Source organism: Rhipicephalus microplus, chromosome 6 (genome assembly GCF_043290135.1).
Source record: "Rhipicephalus microplus isolate Deutch F79 chromosome 6, USDA_Rmic, whole genome shotgun sequence".
Lineage (NCBI taxonomy): Eukaryota > Metazoa > Arthropoda > Arachnida > Ixodida > Ixodidae > Rhipicephalus > Rhipicephalus microplus.
This window is the reverse complement of record NC_134705.1, coordinates 200,451,064-200,474,175: the sequence shown is the minus strand read 5'-3', so window position 1 is coordinate 200,474,175 and position 23,112 is coordinate 200,451,064. Positions and strand designations below refer to the sequence as shown.

Here is a 23,112-nt window from a genome sequence, read left to right as displayed (position 1 = left end):
TAGGTCAGTTTTTTTTGTTGTTGTTGTTAAGCGCGGAGCACATTAGTGGGCCGGCCTGTCATATGCTGTCGTGTGCTGCAGTATACGCTGTAGTTATCGCTTGGCGTCCGTGTGTCGCATATTGAGCGCGCGTTTGCTCCAGGCGGAAGTCTTCTTCCTGTTGTCCCTCGAGAGCCCTTATCATGATCGCTTATTATCGTCAGCAAAAAAAAACTAAAGAAAAAAAACTAGTGCACACGGTGTGAAGTAGAAAAAACCACATATATAAATAGAAAAAAGAGGTATCCAGCGCGAAATAGAGAGAGAGAGAGAGAGAGAGAGAGAGAGAGAGGAAAGAAAAAAGAAAACTTAGGAGAGGCAGAGAAGGCTACGTGCTTCCTTCAGGCTTGGCGCCCCCAGCTTTATGCTGCCTTGTTTTTTTCTTTCGTTTTTTTTTAAGACTACGTTTCTGGCTTCAATTGCTGTTGCGTTTTACTGAAAGATAGAATGAAAAAAAAAACGTTACCTATTTTCCAAGTGGATAAATGTAGACGGTAAGCGCGTCGGAGCGCGGCCTCGTCCGTTTCGATGGCTTTCGCGCATGCGTATTGCGGTATTGCGCAAGACGCCGTGCGCGATGCCGCTTATCGGCGCGACGCGCCGCCTAGCTGAACCCCACCCGAGCCGCCTCCTCCGCTTTCCGACCGCCGTTCTCGTGACCTTTGGGCGTGATCGTCGTACACCTATATAGAACGCCCTGCGTATATACCGCGTGCTTCGTGCAGCTATAGCTACAGGGACGATCTTGCGGCTAACCGCAGCACACACACACAAAGTAATAATAATAATAAGCCCGAAAGACTCGAGCGAAACCGAGCAGGTGCTTCCGACCCTGATTTATGGACTCTCGAGGCCATTTTTACGAGTAGAAAGAATAAAGATGGGGCCGCCGATAACGCGACACGGGAGTTGTCCCATGTGCTCAGCGGGGACGAAGATGGCGCCCGCCCACCGACACTTTTTTTATCGCTCAGGCAGCTGTCGCCCGCGCCATTGTCGCCGACGCCGGACGGGAGTGCGCGGGAAATAGGCCCGCCAAATTGCTTTAAGTTCATCTTTGAAGGTAGCGATAAGTGAACGCAGACAGTGCACACATGCACAGAATGAAAAAAAAAAAGGACACACAGGGTACACTACGTCGAGCGCGGATTTGTCGTTCTGAGGGGAGTGTGTCTTCACTTAGCACGCGTTTAGGGATGGATGAAAGAACGGCAACTAGCCCGCCTGGTAGTTCTACCGAATGCTTCCAGTTGTCCAATTTTTGTGTTCTTATATCTCTTGTCTCCTAGCGTACGCTGACCTGGACACTCTGTAACATATGACACATATGATGTGAATGAGATGTGCGCACAAGTACGGATAGAAACAAGATTTTCGAATACGTGTTAGAACGCGCTTCTCGTTGTCAGCACAACTTCGGTTCCTAATATTTTACGAAATAGCCGCTCCTCTCTTCTTCCGGTAGCCTCATTGTGTTTCATTCGTGTGGTGCGAGTAGTAAATCTGGGCTAACTATTTATAAAACTCACAGCGTTTCTTGTGCATTTGCCTATAGAGACGACTTAGAGATAACATCAATCTTATTTTTCTTCTCAGTCGACGTATACTGATTCTCTTCCGCGCATCTAATGGGTTTCTGCGCCTGACGTAGTTTTGCACGTCCTCCAGGATCGCAGAAAATACAGCTTTCTGCACCTCACCGTGTTTTACACGGCCTCCGTGATCGGCTCACATTTTTACTCATAGAATTTTCTTAAGTTAACTAGAGGGCACTCTGGCGCTGAGATCCTTCAGCGACCATGGGAATGATGGGTAATACACGGATTTGGCTAGTCTTCGTACTTGCGGGCCTCGAATCGCACTTGTGGCTTCGTTTATTGCTGTGTTTCGGTTTTATTTCGAAGGAAAGAAATAACGAACCATTTTGAACTTCGTGACCTGGTTTGAAACTGTAAGCCTAAAAGAATAAGGTGGTGAAGCACAACCGCTGAACATTTGCTTATTTTTGTTCCGTGAGAAAACAGCTCCAAGCCACACGAACACACACGGAGCCAGAAGCAGCCCAGAAGCACGAATATTAGACAAATCCGTGTCATTCCCATGCTTGCTGAAGCGCCGAGCGTTGCAGCTCCCATAGACACTAGCGCCAGAGTTCCAGCTAGTGTACTTATAGAAAACTCGTGTTTTTACAAAGTGATATTTCATCTGATGACGCCATGAGGAGTCACGCTATGTGATGTAATAGTGACGTCATGATGACGTTACAAATATTGGTGATCTGCGAGGTCACGATGATGTCATATGACAGGTCAGCACGTGATAATTTTTTGAATCACTTCGTGTTGACGGTTGCAGACTTTTTCTTCTTAGTCGACGTGCTGATCTTCTTCCAACCCCATTCTATAGGTTCCTGCACCCTACGTGGCATTGCACAGATTTGTATTGGATGCTGCAACAGATAACTAGCAATATCGGCAATAGATCCGGATGTTTTCGCAGAACTTTTTATTTCATAGTCGGGCTATGTCAGGCGTCCGTCGGGATCCGTCCACCGCCCTCTCCCATAGTAACAGCAGCGGGCTCTTGCGTCCCTACCGGAGCCCCCACCATGTCACGCTTCGACATCGGCGGCTGTCAGCAACAGCTGCGGGCGCGCGCGCTTTTCCTCGCCCCTAGCAGCCGGAGCCCGCACCTCGTAGGCTTGAACGTGACTTAATTGCCACCGCCTCAATGCAGTGCGCTTGAAACGCGTTTGTAGCGTTTGTGTAGCGTTTGTGTTGATCGGCGCTGACATTATGGCCGTCAGGTACAATGACAACACAAACAGGTGCTGATGATTGCGTAAATAAATGATTACGGTACGAATTATCGTCTCGTCATTAATTTGCGCCATTAAAATTACTACGCAGTGTACTCTCGAAGCAAGAAACGCATTCGCATTTCCTCACGATTCCCTTCGGGGAGGTGGGGGGCATTTTTTTTTTTCGTAAATCATTTCATTGAAGATAAAGTATTCTTCTTTTTCCTAATTTCGCGTCTGGTGGTGCATCTAGAAAGCTTTCTTTCCTTAGTAACCGCTCTGAGACACGGAGCGCAACGCCCTTCCTCGCGTGCTATGTCTAGAACGCTCAAAGCCAAAGACGTAAAATCGAAGTATTTCGCGTGGGTCTCGGAAACGCACTTCACCTTAGCGTCAACAGCGTCAGCGACGAGGGGGCGCTGGTGCCGCGACGCGAACCCACCCGAGCTGCTCTTCGCACGGTCTCTCCGGTGTTTAACGCTGTGCTGCGACGCGAACGCGACGAGGAATCCTTGCTGCCGCCGCGCCAATATTTGCGCAGGATCGCGCTTTCTTGCGTCCTCCCTGGGCGCGACCGACGCCGCCATGCCTTGTTTATCCAAACTCTTTGCGGCGTCGGGGAGCTGATGCGGCCCGCCGAGACGCGATACGTGACCTGACTTCCGGTTCCGACTGATTCCATCGCATCGCCTTCCCATGTCGCGTGTGTTTACTCTGCGTTTACTTTCTGTTTACGCTTGTTTGGTTGTTTTGTGCGTCGCGCGGCATCGGAATCGTTTCCTTTTATCCTGCCTTTGCACGTGCACTGTGTTTACTTCGCAGCTGTGTACCTTTGTATTTTTAGTGTTGGCGCGATTCACGCAGCCTCGATTGTGTTTTATTGCTTTCTAGTTCGTTTTCGTTCTGTCGTCCCAGTGCTTGGCGCTTTTCTTTAAGCTTTTTTTATGTGTATGTGTATTCCGGTTCGCTTCCTATTTTCTTGCTCACAGTACTTACTATTGTTTGCGTCTTTCATGATATTTTCCATGTGTTACTTCTTTATTTGTTATTTATTTGTCTTTTTGTTTGTGGCAACTGCGACAACAGTGGACGATGTGGTGATGTGTGCCAGCATCTGCTGAAGGTAGAGTACTGATGAATAATGATATCGTTATAAGTAGAGAAGTAAGCAGGCTCAGTTCACTGCCGTCATAAAAAAAAGCTTGGATTACCATATATGTGTGTTTTGTTATATGGTGGTTATAAAAGAAAAAACGAAGACAGCAGCTTGTTTCCAGTGGCATAGTTATGGAGAGATCGTGGCCCAAAGATAGCCTCTCCCGCAAGATCCGAGCATTTTTCTTTTCGAAGGACTTCTTGGTGCGCAATGACCTCTATAAGCACTTGTTATGAGCAGCTATATTTGCTATGGCAACCGAGCGATCTTAATCCGTGTACTGTGCGTAAAACTTAACATAAATGGGTGTGTGGGAACGTTCTATTAAAAAGTTAGCACCTACAAGTCAACTGTTCATTGCCATGCTATTTTTACTGATTGGTTTCAGTTTGCTATATACTTTCTCTCTACTTGTTATTTTTGTTGACAATTTTTATTTCTTTCCTTCTTTGTTTGTTTGTTTATTTTTTTATTCCTTTTTTCTCTTTCTTTGCGTTTCATTACTTACAGAAATGGTGTTGCCAAGCGGATAACATCTCAACATTTCGTCAGTAAACTATAGAAGAAAACACATTTTTTTTTATTTCGCGGCTACATTGTTCGGATCATATGGAGTAATACTGTTTAGAATAACTTCCATTTGTGCGTGTTGGTATATGGTGTAGAATTTCATGGTGGAAAAAACTTTACTGTCGAAGCAATGTCTTGTGTTCTCGCTAAGCCTTCGTTCTAGAAGCGCTTTTCTCCCCAAGAACAATTTTTGCTAGGGAAACAGTATTTGATACCTCCCCTCAATGGTGCGCTGAACTTAAGCTACAAGATTAACGTGTTTGCTCCGCCTAGGTCAAACAAGGTGGTGGGTTCAGCGAACTTTACTTTTAAGTTCCGGTCACGCTTGTTTGAGTCGCGTTGAAACTTAGTTAAGGCTCTCCCCGAATGCGGCTGCGCTGACTGCACCTCCCAGAGCTCTTCGAAAGCTGTGGCTTCTACGAGGCGTGCGAAGAAGAGGGGGAAGGCGAAAAAAAGAGAGGAGGAAGGTTTGGTGGAGTAGTGGGATAAGTAGAAGAGGACCCGAGTCGGCTAGACTGGGGGCTCTGGCTCTCGTAGCCGCTCCTCTGTGCGCCGAGGCGCTCATTAAAAGACGGCGCCCGACGCTAACGAACTAAGCGGGACCGAGCCACCGCCGCTTCGGTCCCTGCTTTTCAAACACGCGCGATATGCGCTAAACAGCAGACAAGAGCTCATTTCGTTCTATGCACGTGGCGAAGCCTAGGCGACGTAGAAACAAAGAAGGACCGATTTTCAACGGACCCGCTTTACTTTACAATCCTGGAAACAAAACAGACCCAAACGCGAGAGATTACGCGATTCGTGCGGCGCCTAGCGAAAGGAAATAAAGACAAAAACAGTGTCATTGTTCTCTATTTGCGGTTTTCAGTCGCAGGGGCCAAATGTGAAGTTCAAATAGAGGTCGCTGATTCGCGGTCGTACTGCTCTGTTTAAGAGCGGGAAACGGCTTCGCCTACACTCGTAGAATGTAGAAAGAGAGCGAGTACGGAGGAAACATGAGGTCCCGACCGGTCGCCGACATGTCTGCCCTCTGGCGGGCGGACCTGAGCTTGACAAATGGAGCCCGCTCGAAAGAGACAAATGGGCTCCTGATTCCGTACCCCACTCTCACCCCCCCCCCTTTCCCCTCTGAAGCGACGCAGCGCTCCACAGTGCCCGTCATCTCCCATCATCCGCCGTTCTTTCGAAAACCTCTGAACCTGTGTGGCCGCTTGCACCGCGCGACTGATGTTGAGCGGCTGCGATGCGTTTAATTTCAGCCTTTCCACCTGCTCCTGCGTGCTGCCCTCCACGCCCTCCCCCATTCTCTCCCCCAACCACTGCCGTTCACCTCCTGTGCGTCGGATGTGCGACGAAAATGCTCAAACAGCAACAAGAAAAGGTTCAGAGTTGTGGTTCCGCTTTTATCGTTCAGTTCTGAGGTTTGGCCGCTAGTGGCACGCGAATCAGATTCGGTGGTGGTGCGGGGTTTTGACTTTATACGGTCGAACAGAAGGCTTCTTTTGATGTTCTCTTTTATTTTACTTTTTTGTGTGTTGGTTATGTTGTGGTTTCATACCTAACGTTGAAAGGCAGCACTTGGGGTTATGATTGTCTTGCTGGTCGGATAGGCCAAGAGGGAAATGAAACAAGAAAATAAACTTTGTAATATTTTTACTGCGATTCAACCCGCCTGACTAGTTTTCTTTCTTTCTTTTTTTCTTTCTTTCTTTCTTTCTTTCTTTCTTTCTTTCTTTCGTTCTTTCTTTCTTTCTTTCTTTCGTTCTTTCTTTCTTTCTTTCGTTCTTTCTTTCTTTCTTTCTTTCTTTCTTTCTTTCGTTCTTTCTTTCGTACTTACTTTCTTTCTTTCTTTCTTTCTTTCCAAGTAACTGAACCGTTCGAATGAGCCGAATCGGCAATAAGTATAGCAAAACAGAACAACTGCTGAACGGAGTAAACACAACGCACGCGCCGATGCTTTCGTGCGCGCTTCTGTGACATGCGGCGAAGCAAACCTTGGTGTGCATTTGCTGCGTTCCCGGCATACGTCGGGCTTGTTTACAATGCACCCTATTCGGAATGCGCGGTTTCCCTTTCAAGACCTGCGGGCTTGCTAAAAAGAGAGAGAGAGAGACGAAAAAGAAGAAACAACGTAAGACCCGGATATAATGTGCAATTTTTGTCCTTTTTTTCTCATTTTCATGGAGCGTAAATCCTCTCACTAGCATTTCTTATTGTTTTGTTTGTTGGTCATCGGCAACATGGTTGCGTTGAACTGTTCTGTATTGTTCCTTTAGAAGACACTGTTCTCTTTGTTCATTTTATTTATTTATTTTTCTATTTTTACCGAAAGCAAAGTAGGTTTGCTTGAGCTTGGCAAAATCGTTTTGTGGTTGGGGACACGTGTATGCAAATGCACGTGTTTGCAAAAAAAAACAGATATATAAATACATGCATACAAAGCAAGAAATTCAGCCCTGTTATTTTTATTTGTCTTGTAAACCGTGCAGGAATTTGCATTTTCAGAACGCGTGCCGCACGCGGGCTTGGACGCTGTGCGCTGGCTTCGGCTGCTTGCGCCCACATCATTTATTCACCGACCGCATCGGACAAATATGGGCTGCAGACAAGGACCATACCTTATTTTTTTCTTTTTATCAGGCAGAAATTGCGAGACTTTCAAAAGGGCAACATGCATCAGGCCGAGAATGTGGAAAGAATCAGTGTCAAAGTGTATTGATGGTGTGGTGTTTAGGAAATAACTACATTTCCCTCTTCTTCATTTATGGTTGTTTGCGGTTTTCGTTATCACGATTCTGGGTACGTATGAGAACTATGCATGCGCATTATTCGCCGCAGTTGTATTGATCGTGTTTGCGTTGTCCGGGTCTTCGATGAACTTTGCGATCTTCCATAAACACTTCCCCGCTCTGTTGGCCACCAACTTACTCGTTTTCGTCTTTGATTCATTCTGTTTCCCGCGGTGCTTGATTCTTTCACGGAACGTGTCGGCGGTCCATATAGATAGGCCTATTACACGGTTTGGTCGCTCGGGTCTCCCCCACAAAGATGGCGTCGTGCCTGTAAACAACACCGCGCTCACGCCCCTTCAAAACAGGTTGCTGCTGACTCTTCGGGGACGAATCATTCCTCGCCCGCTCATGTCGTTCACACTTTCTCTGACATTTATTTTTATCTCTTCTCTGACACCATCGCTTGGTATTTCTCGTGCTCCTTTTGTCGTCTGCTAAGAGTAGAACCGCCGCACACTCTCGCGTTCTTGCACGCTCTTGTTGATTGTTTTCGTTCTGCTATGTTTGTTTACTTGTTTGTTTGTTTGTGTGGTTGTTTGTATTCTGTATCATCCAACAACCCACACGCGCGCATAGGAACACAGTCACATATCCAACGGCTGCATGAAAGCTCGCCAGCGCCCCAGAAATGGGGTACGAGTGGCAGCGTTGTACGGGGAAGTCCTTCGTCCAGGGAACAATGTCAACCGTGCATGGTGGTGCGATGGTAATTCGCCGCGGTACTTGTCCCCGCGTATCGAAGGCGGCGCGTATTGTGCGTGACAAGCCAAGCCGAGCCAAGTGGAGTGGCTCTCCGGCAGGTCCCTTCTTTTCATCGTACGAGCACAACCGTTGCCGGTGACGTGGGTTTTCTGAGACCTCTTGCACGTTCCCTGTCAGCGTTTGGGTCGCCGGTTCGATACTGCTTGTCTCTGCACTTGGCAGCACTTGCCTGCCCTCTCTTCGTCTTCTTTTTTGCTTTCACTGAAGAGCAAAGTGGCTCGCTCTTATTCCCGCGATATTATTTCCTCATTTGCGCGTAGTGTTATTGACTCGTAAAATAGCCGCAATTATTATTATTATTATTATTATTATTATTATTATTATTATTATTATTATTATTATTATTATTATTATTATTATTATTACATAAGCTAAGCTTGCGTATAGTTGCTTAGCCAGCATCTTGAAACGTGTCTCTAAGGCGTTGCGTTTAGGCGTAGTTTTTCACCCCAACAACCGTTTACAAATTTATGGCCCGCGAACGTCGCTACTAGTTCCAATTCATTTGCAATGACTGTATTTTTTCTAAATACGTTTGGGATGGATTTCAGGGCTTAAAGCTTTAGTCTGAAGCTCGAATTCGGCGACCGTTCCTTTTCGGTGCCTCGCAGTTGCCGTTTTGGGTGGCGAAATGCGCGAGATAAATTTCGTTACCCTCGTTAGCATCAATTGGTCAGACGCGTGAGTAAGCTGAGCGCGGTGGGAATAAGGGGGCTCCTCTGTGATGCACTGACCACTGCCCTCTTCTTCACGGCGCACCCAAGCCAAGTGGCGAAGCACAACGCGAAGGGGCAGCTCTGGTCAGCGCGCTGTCGAGAGGTGGACCCCGCAGGCCGGTGGGTGATAATGGGGCGACGGGAGGTGTTCGCGTCCGCATCGGGAATGAGTGTGAAAAGCGAGGTGTGTGCGCGGGCTATTTCGAGCTGTACCGTAATGGAAGGTTCGAGCAGCGTCGATTGTGCTAACAATGAGGGGCCGCAGGGTAGGGAATAAAGTTAATCAAAACGGTGCACGGGCAGGTTTTTACTTTCACGTCAGGTTGTGGGGCCGAAGGTTGAGGGTTCGTCGCCCAACGCTGTAAATTTGGAGTGCTCCCGTTTCGCTCTGGTCAACGGGACCCATGGGATTCTCACCAGCTTGTCCAGTCTGGCGGTCGGGTAGGGGGGTCAGTCGGGGTCATCTATGACACCCCCCCCCCCTCCGGTGCTTTTTTTTTCTATCCTGTTTGGCTGTTGGATACTTTCTTCTTTGTCGTAAAGCTAATCCTGAGTGTGCCTTCTTTTATCTCTTTGGCGGCTGGTAGACTTCTCAAATTGGCTGGTCAGTGGTAGAAAAATGACCCCGAAATTACCGTAGCCTATTTCTCAACGCGATGGTGGCTGAAAGGCGTTCATTATCTGTGAAGTTATGACCAGTTCCATATTTATTGGTCCCTTGTGAGCGTTCTGTCTTTTCCGGTTGAACCTACCACGTTGGTCGTTCTTATTTTATATTTATTTGCGGGGTAGCGTATGTTCAAGTGTCGAAGGTACGCGTTATATAGTGCTACAGTCTCTTTTATTACTTAAAAAATTTCAATTCTGCCCTGTTGAATTAAGAGGAACATAGGAAGTAATACTTTAGCATGCACTGAGAACGTTTTATTTTTTTAAGTGCACGTGAAAGAATCCCGGGTGGTCGAAATTTTCAGAGCCCTCTACTACGGCGTTTCTCAGAGTCATATCGTGGTTGTGAATTCCAGCCATTAAAATGTTACTAAGCGTTTCATTCCTATTTGGTGGCTGAAGCCATCGCCATCAATCCCCCGATAATTTGCACCGTGGCAGAATCGGTAGTCGCCATTTACATTCGCGTAGTTGCATGAGGTTATTACTGACATTTTCCTAACTTGTGACTGTTCTTTAAGTCTTCTGTTTTTGTTTGGTGTCCTTACGGGTCATATTTATCTGCGTGAGCAAAAGCTCTGAAAGCTTTAATAGGTTATTCATGTACAGTAGTGTGTTCGAAAACTTTTGTTGTATTTTGGAAATACAAGCATCTGTTTCAATTTATCCCGTAATGTATGCTGCTATCTCTCAAAACATTTCTTATTTTATCTACTCATGTTTATGTGTTTTTGTATGTACACTCCACACCAAAAGTTTGCGGGACGTGAAATGTACGAGGACGCTATAATCTCACATTGTCTGGCAACTGAACCTCCTAAATCGTCATCCAGCCTGTAGTTGAAATCGCTACCTGTAGAGTCACCAAATTCATTAAACGAATGATGCTAAAATTCGTATTGGGGAGAAAACGTGCTGTAACGTTTTTCTGCGGCGTGCACAGCCTCTTCATTTGTTTGCATTACTGTGAACACTTTGCTAGTGCAAACTCTAAAAGTTTGTAATTTGTGAATTTCTCGCGTTATTTCATTGAACATGTAACGGTCATTGTTAAAGTGTTTTTTTTTTATCCCGCCTTATAAGGGATTCGTTTAGTCAAGCTCTTAGATCTAAAGTGTTTGCCATTGTGTATGTATGTTTGACAACCAAACGCTGGGGAAATTTTGCGACTCTAGAACTTTAGCGTTTTCCGTAGACATCTCACCCTTTATGTTGCTATATGTTACCGAAGTAACGTGCGTGGTTGGCAACTCTGCTAGCGACACCTCATGATGCAGAACCTAACCAGAGGCACACAGAGCTAACATTGCTGGGACTTGCACGCTTTGCTTCACTTCTAGCTGGTACAAATCATTGCCTCCAAGATAGCAATTATCTTTCAGTACTTTCACTGTTTCGTTTTTATGCGAAGACTGGTGCGAGTGAAAATTTTTACAAACGTATGGCAGTTTCACAAAATGCCATAATATTTCGCCACTGCCGGTAACTGCTCTGGTGACCCGTAAAAACGTAAACGGTCAGAACTCAGAGGTGAAGAGGACAAATTCTTTACTGTAACAAACAAACAAACAAACAAACAAACAAAGAATATAAAATAAATAAATAAATGAGTAATTTTTTGCAGATACGATATACCTTGCTGTGTACTGCACTTCGTGACCATTGCAGAATCTTTGGCACTTTTAAATTCCCGTGGCATACCAAGCGACTGTTTATTATCGTGTGTATTTGGCTCACTTATGCAACGATATAGCGTCGCGCTCCTCTAATCGCTTCTCCCTTTCTGTTCTCGCAGGTGAGTTGCTTTCGGTGCGCGGTCAGTTACGCGACGTGATGTCGGTGCCGTGCCTCCGGGGCGCCGGGCCACGTCGGCCCAGCGCTGCTCCGCCGCTCGCGAGTTCGCGGTGTCGTGTCGTTCTAGACGTGCCCGAGGATTGTGCGTGCGCGCGTGCTGTGTGTCGATGAGACGTTCCTCGCACGACGCCCAGTTTCAGCAGCCAGCGCCAGGTGAGTACGGGAGTGTGAAGTTTGTTTTTTTTTTTTTGTTCGGGCTGCCTGTGTCCGTATGCGATCGTGGCCGACGAGGTGTCCTCCGTACCACAGCGGACACTCTCCGACATGGCGGCCAAACTCACACCGCAGAAGGTGATCTTGGAGAAACCAAGTGATAGATAGAAAAATAAATGGTACACAAGGAAAGGTAAGAAGATCAACCAGTCCAGGATAACCGGTTTGCAACCCTACACTTGGGAAAGAGAAAAGGGAGATTGAAAAAAAGCAGAGGAAGAGAGACAGATAGATCACACAGCACGTGCAGAATCACCTAGTAAGTGAAAGAGTCCGTCAGAAACCATGCGAAATCGTATTTCCAGTTGTGGTTTTTAATAAGAGAGAGCTAGAAACATAGAGACATAATAATAGAGAAGAAAGTGCCAGACTTGCGCGCCACACGCAGTAAGTACACTCGCAATGAAAACGCGATGAAGAAGCCTTTTTAGAACCCGTTGAAAACTCTCTTACGGCTACTACGACAAGTGCACTCTGAAGGTACCTACTACGCCACAAGTGTTCACGATATTTGTGGAGTAGGGAAGCACCCACTGTGGCACTTTTCGCAGATGCGAGGTACCCGCTACTAGCTACAAGCCATTTGTAGTGGCTGGGAAGCTTCAAACGACACACTGGTTATGTTATCCGCATTGGGAGACGGTTGGTTGTTACTTAACTCTTTTAAGACCATGCGCGACCTTTGGTACAGCTGTGGATGTAAAGAAAAAAAGGAGAGAGAGAGAGAGAGAGGAATACAACAGTCAATAAACTGAGAGGTTAATCAGGCTGACCCCAGTTCATATCTCTTGCTGGAAAGATGAACTGATTCTTAATCATGTGCAGTTTCATTTCATTTTTTGCACTTGCTGCTCTAATTGCGCAATTTTATCTAAAATGTAAACGAAGCGTAGATGCCTTATAGCACCGTCAATATTTCCCACTCTCGCCGCATTATTGCCCTGCTTACGCAAAAAAAAAAAGCTCTGCATACCGTAGAAGGCTGTTGAGTAAGGCCCATGCTTTCCTCTACGATTTCAAAAAATAATAATAATAATAAATGTTGTGGTGGCTCACTGTTCATATAAATAAAAAAGAAGAAAACAAGGCCGTGTAGGTATATTAAAACAAAACCGGGCGTAGAAATCCTGGCGCCGGACGAGAGACGTAATAGGAGGCGACGAAAAGTAGCGGTGTGCCGAGAGGTGACGGCTGGGATCCCGGCAAAATAATATGAAACATGAGCCGCGCGTGCATGGAAGGTTAAAAGGATGAGAAGAAGAAAACTTTAAAAGCTGCAGCCGTGCGGTGAGCGTGGAGGCATAAAAAGGCCGCAGGCGTCTCGGGGTGCTTTTTGGACGGTCACTCCGAGATGTGGACCCGCTAGGGGGGGTTAAGGGGGTGTTCGGGCGTCGGGTCCAGCAGCGGGGGGTGGCCGGAAAATGAAGTTGTAGTGGCGGGGATGCCACGTCGCGAGTCGCCTGTAGCCCACAGCGGCGCGTATAAACCCTGGACGGTTCGCCACGCATCGCCGGGGGAAAAACTAAGCGCTGCATGGGGCTTCCACCTCAGTCTTGTTTTTTGTTTTTGTTTTTTTTTTGCACCTTGCGCGACTTTCTCTGTGTCTGCACGTGGAGGGTTCTTGCGGCTTGTTCCGAAATCTCTTTCGCTATTTCGTTTCATGCTTCATCGCCTCAGTTCCGTGGAAAATATTCTAAATATAAATAAAAGGCAAGCTATCCAGACCTCGGTGTCCGTTTGTTTTATGACGCGCATTGGACGGAGTAACATCTACAATGACGTTGAAGATTTTTAAAAAAAATAAGGTGGCAGCGGCGGATGGGTGGGTTCTGCGGACACCGGAGTATCCATAGTGCAGCTTGGGCTCATGGAAACAAAAAAAAAAAGTAAACGTTGCTATGCGTCGGGGTCGGGCTTTGCGAGTGGTCCCCGGTAAGAATAAAAAATAGCACTTTGTGAAAAATTTTGATAAGGATGTCGCTGGCTCTTTTTTTATATAGCATTTAGTTGTTGCTTTAAGTTTATTTCCGCAGATTCGAACCACCACTATAGGACGCCTTTTTTTGTGACGATATCGCGTTTCCAAGCACACATATATTATTTTCTTTTCTAACACCTTATCTATCATTTTCGTCCCTGTATATACGATTTTGGGAGTGCGAAATCTTTTCAAAGCCTTGCTTTAACACGACGCACGGGGGCGCGCGTAGACGGGTGTTCTCTTTAGTGGCTACGCTCATTTTTCAGGGGTTTGTAAGTGGAACGGCGGTATTCTCGCAAACGGCAGATCCATTCTAATTTTCTCATTGACCCCCCCCCATACCCGCCTTCCTTTAAAAGCAGTACTATACTGTAGCGTGCATGAGTAAGACGCACAGGGGCGGCCCTCCGTTTCGGTCGTGGCTTGTCGGCGTGTCGTGTCGTCGTCATGGTCCGTCATAGCCGGGTATGCGACACAAAAATAGATTGAATCCCAGTGCTCGTGCCCGGTTCATACTATGCGTGTTAAGGGTGAAAGGTTCGTCCTCACTGCCTAACAGTTAGCCCTAAAAAATGGCGTGCGTGTCAGGATAGTCAAGCCACTGTCACGTGATGCCTTGTTCTTATAAAAGATAGTGACTAAATTACCACCTGAAAGTTTAACAGTGTTTAAGAAAGCGCAGTGGTACAACGCGTCTGAAACAGTTGCGAAAACATAGAAACCCGTTAGCCTAATGAAAGGAACGCCACCTGCCTCGCTATTTCATCGGTGTCCTCGAGGCGAACCTGGTTGCATTTTAAGTGTGAACACACTTTATAAGCGACCCCAAACCATCCACCGCCGTCGGCGGCGTCCGCAGTCTTCTCTCTATCTTTAAAAGAAAGAGGACTTGGCGGGCCGCAGCGCGACGTTCTACCGAATAAGCCACGGACGCGACGCTGATATCGGTGTCAGTAACGCGCCTTATATCTTTAACGCCGCTGCGCTGTAGTGTAGTTTGTGTGTGTGTGACGCGCTCGCGATGTGTGCATTTAATGCATCGTACGAAAATCGTGAAGTGTAAATAAATAATACTTCGTATATAATGTATCTGTGTACAAATGCTTCATGACAAACAACACTTAAATTCATTATTACACTTTAATCATCATCATCAGTAATAAAACTCCCAAAAATTTCCCCGAGGGTGAGCATGGTCAAGTGCGAATGCACGGGGTGATGCTATGAGGGGGAGTAAAGTTAAAATCCGCTGGCATTCGCCAGTGAGTTAACGTAAACTCCCCCGTGTGATCAAATTGCGATTCCCAGGAACCATTACACCATAAAGGCACCATAGTGTGATTAATAAATATAATAGTGCGAATTAATAAATACCCCTCATAGCATTACCCCGTGCATTCGCACTTAACCATGTTCACCCTTGGGGAAATGCTTGGGAGTTTTTTTTTTATGGGCGCGTGTTGTTCACAAAATCAGCCAAATTACAATTACGACCACAATTTTCCAGCAATTTGTGTGTTCTGTTAAACTTCACAGTACATTTTGTTTGCGTGTTTTAGAACAAGGCGGAAATATGAATCGCAGACTGCCCGCCGAAGCAGTTCGAATATTAAGCTGTTCATTCGGTTTCGTCGCCCTAAAATTTTGACGCTGAATATATGATTAAATGCTTTTGAATGTATAAGTAGCGTCCTCACCACAGGCTTTTGATATTGACGTAGTCTGTTCCAAGCGATACCAGCAAAGGGCCTGGTCTAGTGGTTCGATACTATGAAAAAGAGAAAAGTATCCACGCGTGTGCTTCAACGGTTCAGTTAGATTCTGACCAAACTGGACGCCGCTCTTGAAATCACAACACTGGGAACCATCTACCGCTACAAGGTATACCGACTTCAATTAGCGGGTGTGAAATGTTCGTGAACTTTCTTTATTTGGTTCCACTCGTTGCTGCTTTGAGCCCATAAAAAAAAGTCTAAAAGTAAAAATCGAACGACCGGCCGTGCTTTCGTCCTCAGAAGACTCCGCGTGGGCCCAGGGGTGGGGGGGGGTGGGGGTGGGGTGGGGGCAATAATTTCAATTAAACAAAAAATAGGTGGCCTTGACGGGTGTGTTTCGAGAACCTCCGCTATGTTTTGAAGGTGGCACATTGTCGCTGAATAGTCTGTGGCCGCATTTGTGATGGAGAACATGGCGGCTAGTGTGCGATGACGTAGTTTCACATCGATGTTTGTTTTTCTTCTTTTTTTTGTTTTTGCCGTAGAGCTGTCTTAGAACGATTCCCCCCCCCCTCCTTTTTTTGGAACGTCGAATCCTTGTATATCCATGCGAACATGACTTTGAGAGAAAGTCCGGCGTAAAATCGATATGCAACTCACGTTGTTTACGTTAGTTATGCTACTCCTGAAGATTGATTACTACGCTTCATTTTAGCATTCGCCACAAAGACAAAGTTTTGGGGTGTGTTTATGCTGGTTCTTCTTGTTTTCTAGGTTGTGTTACTTCACAAAGCACTCACTGACTGTACAGTGGTCATGGCCTCAGTTAGGCGCACGCTTTTACCCTGATCCTATTGGTTTTCTTAAAAAAAAAACTAATAAATGTACGAGTAAAAAAAAAAGTCCTACAAGAAGTCACTTGGGCTCGTCATGCGAGGCGCGAGCTCAACGTCCGCTTCGTCATTGCGGCGTCTGCACGACTAAAGAAAAAGCAAAAAAAAATGTGGCGTACAGGTTCTATATACACCAACGCCGCATTGGTATGAGTCTGGTGTGAGCCTGGTGTCAGTCTGGTGTGTCTAGTTCGTGCCTGGTGTGACTGTAAAGTAGCCACACCAGACGGCTTTCGCCTTTGGAGCCGTCTTGGACGAGTGCATAAGTGCTCTTGTGAGTGTTTTTTTATCTTTAGAGTTTAGTTGGTAGCAATATTAAAGGCAGTGCAATTCTTTTTTTTTTAATTCTTGTACCGAAACAGCCCAAGAAAAAAAAAATAAGACCCGTGCCCTGCATGAATGAATGAGTGGATTGATAAACCTTATTCAAAGTGAGTCCGGCACTATTTCTTTCGAATGAAGCGGGGCGAACGGGAATTAACCCCTATCCCGTCCCAATTTCAGTGGAAGATGGTGACGATGCCTCAAAAAACGAAAAAAATATTGTTTAATAGCTTGCAAAGTCATGAATATTAGTGAGATTAGGAACACATAAAGCTTCATGCACACGAATTACACTGCGACGGGGAAATGCGTGAACCTACTACAAAGAAACAGGACCAACAGCCTGAAGTAGTTCCTCGGTTGCTGGCTGTTGGGTGTCTTTCCCATTGCAATACTTCTAGTTCTCATACTTGCCACGCAGAATGAGTTTCGCCAACCTCGTCGCTTCCCGTAGTATCTCCGAAAAATACGCGGAGCCCAGCAATACGTTGCACCCGGCGAGATGATTTCCCACGATGCTCCGCGCGTCTGTCTTCCTTGCTCCGTGTTTTTCTCGCCTTTTCCGAGCTGCGTCTTACTATAAGTCCTTTTCTTCAATCGTTGTTTCCCAGCGTTTCGGATTCCAGCCCGACCGAGGAGGCATCTCTCCCGATCGGTCGTGATGCGAACTTCGCGGACGCACTTTTCGTCATTCGCAGCGCCGTCTTTTCCCTCCGTTCCGTTTTTTCCTCCCTCTCGCCCACTTTGCTCTGCCGTTCTGTGTTTGTCTCGTCTCTCATTGGAGCACTTATTATTCCCGTCCGCGGCTCTTGAAGGGCTGGTCACGTCTCCTTGCCGCACTCACGATTGCTTTTGCCACTCTTTCCCTCTCCCTTTATCTCCTTTGTCTCGCCGCTGTTTACTTGTTTTTTTTTTTATGAGAAGCCTTGTTGGAAGCTGACGAAGAGCAAAGAAAGACAAAGGAAGTTCCAGGAAAGGGAAAGCGTTGTCTAGCTTCGTAAGGCGAGAACGGGCGACAACGAAGCGCGTGAGAAAGTGTAATAACGAAACGAAAAAAAAGGGGGGAAGCTGAAGGAAATAGGGAGGGGGATGGAGGCGCGGGGGAAAAGAAGTCACGTCCCTTTTCTATTTCCGCTTCCGGAATGGAAAAAAGGACGGAACGAGGTGGCAGCAGGCGGCTGTGGGGTGAGTTCTAGAAGAGGCGCGGAGAAGGCGTGAAGTAGGACCATGCAGTGCCTTTCGCCCCCGCCGACCCTCCTTATTTAGGGAAAAGTTAGGGAAGGAGGAGAGTTTCCTCCGCGAAGGTATTCCCTCACTCACCCCCATACGAGCAGCCTCGTCAACTCGTTTCCTCTCGGCGAAGTTGCCAAGTACGGCAGCAGTTTAGTAGTGGCGCTTGCAAGGGGTGATTGTCGAAGGTAGGTGGGGAAGTTGGTGGTACCGAGAGGGGAGGGTGTTCTAGCACTCTGTCGGGTGTTCCAAGCCACGGCTCGTTCCGCCTTATTATCGCCTGATTTGGAAGCGCCCGCGCTGGGCAAATTTACCGGTCGGGTTGTTTTTCTGCCTGCTACGCTGCAGACCCCCTGGAGTTCTCCGCTTGGTTCTGTACAGCACCGCGCCATGCATTCGCCCGCTCGGCGAGGTTGGTCGTCGAACGATATTCCTGATTATGGGTTGCTGGTGAGCTTGTTGGTTGTACATGATCTTGAGAACAGAAGCGCGAATTTTTAGAAAGCATGGTTGAACAACTGTGCGCACATGTCAGTGCCTCTGTTGCTGTTCTCGAGGTTTTCCTCTACTCTATACGCTTGACGAAGTTTTGCATGGGTATGAGTTGCGTATAGCCCGAGAGCTTAGAACAGAGGTTAGACGTTTGCGACAACTGTAAAACTATATGTTTTCAGTTAGGGTATCCAGAAAGGCCGATTGGGAAGGCTGTTGTGGTTTGTATTAGAGAGTTAACTCTGGGGATTTTGGCACCTGAGGCAGAGTACTGACGCTCGAAATCACATGTGTTTTCTATGTAAGAAACCACTCTTTTATAAAGGGAGAAAGAGAAAGATAACGTTCCGGTCTTTGAACGAAACACAAAGCCACTGATCAACAGGGATTGGCGGCGGGAGCTTACACACAGACAAAGCTAGCGCCCCCACATGGGAGCGTGGACTTTGTGCTAGTGGCTTACATACACGCAAGTTAAAAAAGAAGAAAAAAAAGACGGATAAGAATGTGCTATTGAAGCCCAGGATATACCTTTCGAGGGCTGTGCAATTTCTACAATGTTACTACTTCTTGATCTCATGTAGCCTATTCTGCTTAGTTTTCTAAGCCAGACGCGAAATTAATGATAGATTCATCAATTTTGCGCTAAGGTACTTAGTTACGATTACCCATTTTGTGGCGTACATTTTCCACATTTTTGTCCCCTCATTTTATCACACTATAAAGGATAACAGATAGCAGGTCAAGTTGCGCTGAGTTCGTGATAATACTGGGTTCACTTGCTTTGGAGCCTGTACTGGGTCTAAATCGAGAGGTGACAACATCCGCTGACAACTTGGCCCATGCTGTGGCGGAGATTGCTCGTTCTTTGACGAAAAGGCATCACCGAACGTGTGTGCCGAGCAGAGGCAACGTCTGAAGCTGTCCGGCCTCTGCTTCGGCTCTTACTGCACCCAACTTTCGTGAGGTGGAGTAGGTGTTCGTTCTCGAGTCGCTGGGAATGGGAGATACTGTTTGGTAGGTAGCCTTAGAACCTTGCGAGAGGTTTTCGGGAAAGGTGTAAAAGCGAGCTAACGCTGCACGGGGATATAATAAGTAGCGGGAAAAGGCAGTGAATCGATGAAAAGAGGACCTGCTAGACTATCCTGTCGACGACTATTCCTCGGCGCACCGCTATAGCCTTCGTAGGCGTGTCTTTCCTTAATATTTTGGTCGTGTAATCATAGCCTTTCTCATGCATGCACCGTGGCAGCAGTGCGACTTTACTTGAACGCAAATGTCAGGCTCAGCCATTATTAAATGGGTTGTGTATTAGTTTAATGGCGTCGTCAAACTCACCGTGGTGTCGACATCTTCAAATTAAAGTGACGTAAAACGGGTAATTTACAAACACTTTGTGTTGACTCTGTATAGATGCTAGTCATCCATTTCGCTTCGTATTACTTTGAATAGGTTCACCGGCCAACTCACCCAGCTTGGCTTCTTGCACAAGTTGCATTTGTGTTGAACAAGTTGATTCTTACATTGATACAACTGTATATCAATCGGCGTTCATATGTTTAGTTAACTGCATGTATACAGAGCTTCCCTATGGCAGACATGTTGTTGCAACTGTGGTAGCATTTCAGCCGTGCTGCCAATCGCCATGGGCACGTGGCGCCCACCTTGCTATGCTCCAAGAAATAACATCAGTAGACTCACTCATATGGAGCCGTAACTCAAAGTCAGTTCGAGTAAGTATTAATTAGCGGCATTGAGTCCGAGTGAGTGAGGCTAAAAAAATCATGCATGTGACTCCGAGCGAGTTCGGGGTCCACGAAAACTTGAGTCAGGCGGAGTCCGAGTGAGTCCTAAGTGCAAATAACATTTTTTGAGTGAGTTGCATTTCTTTTTGCCTACCTATAGATACCTATACACTGAACTTCAGAATCACTATCAGCTTTATAAGTTCTACTCTAACGTATTTCAAAGTAGTATCGTTCACACGCCATTTCAATATTTATTGATCAGGGGAGTGAATTAGATAGGGAAGTGCCTTGAGCCCCCCCTCCCATTCTCAATCTTTCACGTCAACTTCTGCATAAACTAATATCGGGTGAGTCATACCTGTCAAGAAAAATCTCCTTAATTGATTGCAACCGCTCGTTACTCGTATTCAAAGGTATACGATATTGAAAGGCGTCCAAGAAGAGCACCGATCACGTGAGATATTCGGGTTAAAAAGCATTGACACCATAGTAAAAAAAAAATGTTAATTCTAGGATAACGGACTCATGAGTTGACTCACTTAGTCTGGCATCGGGCCGTAAGTCTTGGTGAGTCCGAGTGAGTGATAATTTGGTGGGCTTGAGTCCGCATTACTCTAGTCGGGAAACGTTTTAGTGAATCTCAGTCTGAGTTAGTCTGGTTGAGAAGCGTTTCGACGAGTCTGATCCCGAGTGAGCCCTGAGCAGAAAATATGTTTTATGAGTGAGAGTGAGCTCCCCAGTTATTGCCGACCTATGCCTGTTACTATATTGGGCGAGTTCTGACTTGCCACGTACGGATTTACCCTTAAAAATACAACGTCACTCACTCTAAGAGAGTCGCACCTCTCAGGGCTCCCCGAAGAAAGCATGATGATCTGCAAAAAAGAGTTAACGTGTACCTTAAAGGAAAAAAGAGCAGGTGATGATGAACAGTGTGTTCGCCAGGTTGTGGCGTTTGTTGTCTAGCTCTGGTGTTTACTGAGGCTCCACAGGGTTGAAACGGGCTTAATTTTTTATTTTTTCTTAGAGCGTAGGACAAGGCTAATGAGAAAGGTAATGGTGGACCTTTTCCTGTTGAACGTAAATGGCCCCACTCGCTCACCTAAAGCAGGATACTAACTTCCTTTCTTTGCCTCGAAGGGGAGGCGGAGGGAGCTTAGCACCTGCACTAACATTCCCACCGCCAGGGTTCGCGTAGATCTCGTTTCCGGGTCGCCGGAAGCGTGGGGAGGCCTCTCCCCAGACCGGCGGCGGTGGTGGCCCGTTATTATTTCCGAACCCCTTTGGGGACCCAATTCCCCTCGGCCAGCGGGAGTTATACCGGTGGCGTGTTTCCTTTTCGGGCTGTTTCCAAAACGCTGCCGTGCATGGGTCGAGGGAGGGAGGCATCCCTGACTCGGCAGTGCTAGGTTGAGCGCTGATTTGGGCCATTCTTTCTGCGCACGTCCTTGCGTGTGGCTCGGCAGGGGTGCCATTGTTACGCCGCTCTCGACGCTCCCTTCTTGTCACGTGGGGCTAATAACAGATATTGCCGCTCCGCTGCAAATCTGCACCTTTCTTTTTTTATACGTATATTCCCTACTTAGGGGCGGCATTCTCGTTCCCGAAAGTGTTCTGTGGAGGAATTTCGGGAGAACAGGTGGCCTTAGCATTTTGAAAGCTATTATGGTGTCGTCTTCAATAGAACGTTTAAAAACTGAATGGTTGGAAGATTATACTTCAGGACTTAGTAGAAATACGAATATCAAGCTCGAACGCGCTTTCTTTATATTTATCAATCAGAACTGCAAAGGAGAACATTACAAGAGAAACTCAAGCTAACTGAAGTCCAGTGAGAAATGAAATTGGCGCTCATATCCTTACCAGAAGTGATATTGCGGGTACCCTTTAAAGAGCACTAGTGACATCATCATCACAAGTGATTGCGTCGTGTTTTGTGATGGGCATACCTTGTAGCACAACTATCGATATTCAATGATTATACACTAAGAGATTTGTATTTTTTTTCTGTTTCTGGACGCAAGCTGAAGTCGCGTTTTAGTATAATGATCGTGACACAAGGTATTGTGTAGAATTTTGCAGAATTCGAACATTGTATGTAGGACTGACTATTGCAAACAATATCACATGACTTCTTTTAAAACCCGAAAGTGTGATAGTTCTCACTGGTGCTTCAAAAAGTTCACTGGATCACTTCCAACTGTTTAAGAAGAGGGAAGATCAGAGAAGCTGTTGGGTCTGCATTTGTGAAACCGTAAAAGAACTAGGCCTGTATTTAGAGTGGTGGTACACTTTGTCCAAGTGGAGCACTTTATTGGGCGGAATTGGTTCACGCGCACGTCGCCTCTTGTTTAGTTGACGTGCAACGATGATGACAGGCGCGCGCGTGAAAATGCAGAAATAATGAGAAATAATAGAAACAACTAGCACATCGTATTCAATGCGTCAGGCTTAGCGCGTGTCTGCGAGCTCCGACACAATATGGCCGTTCTGTCGGACGTGTTACCGCGTTGAATCTTGTCTAGTAGTTGAGTACTCGTTTATCTTAGTAGTAGACAAGTGTCCTGTAAAAAAGCATAATAAATTTTCTACCCTCACAGGGTTCACTTTCTGCAGAGTTTGCCCTCAATCAGCTTGTTATCCCTATTGTACTCATTCGCTATAAATGCGAGCTGTGTGAGGCAGAAGGAAGTAAGCTGTGAAAGAAAACGAAATGTTAGAAGAAAGTGGCTGTTCGTTTCGTTTCGTGTGCTTTTTTTTCTTTCCGACCGTTCTCGCCACCCTCTTAGCCACCGTCGAATGGGGCTCATAAGGACATTAACGGACGCACCGCCACGGAAATAATGAAACACTAAATGAAAAAAGGCGTCACGCTCAAATCGGAGCACTTTTATCGCCTCGGCACTAACATACCGCACAGCCGGAGAGCACGTCATGGCCTAGAGATCCGAAAAACAAGAGGCTGTGATCCCCGGCCCACCTCGACACCCCCCTCTCTTTCTCTGGCACCCGTTCTTCCCCCCTTCCGAACTCCGGGTCCGCACTCCGGGGCGTGTCCCGGGCGAAGCTCGCAAGACTCCCCAAGAACGGCGGCGAATGGGTGGATCCCCGAGAACCCCTTTCTCTCCACCGACCCGACGTTCTCTCTCTCTGGCGCT

At 46.6% G+C, this 23,112-nt stretch overlaps 1 protein-coding gene across 5 annotated transcripts in view; it reads left to right on the top strand.

Annotated features, from left to right (window-relative positions):
* Positions 1 to 23,112, top strand: part of trh (PAS domain-containing protein trachealess) — a 410,303-nt gene that overhangs the window by 305,905 nt on the left and 81,286 nt on the right. Inside the window, exon 2 of one of the 5 annotated variants that reach the window (XM_075867573.1) lies at positions 11,300 to 11,511. The exons of the other annotated variants lie outside the window; for them this stretch is intronic. The gene's annotated coding sequence lies outside the window, so the exon portion shown is untranslated. The remainder of the gene's footprint in view (positions 1 to 11,299; positions 11,512 to 23,112) is intronic. 5 annotated transcript variants of the gene reach the window in all.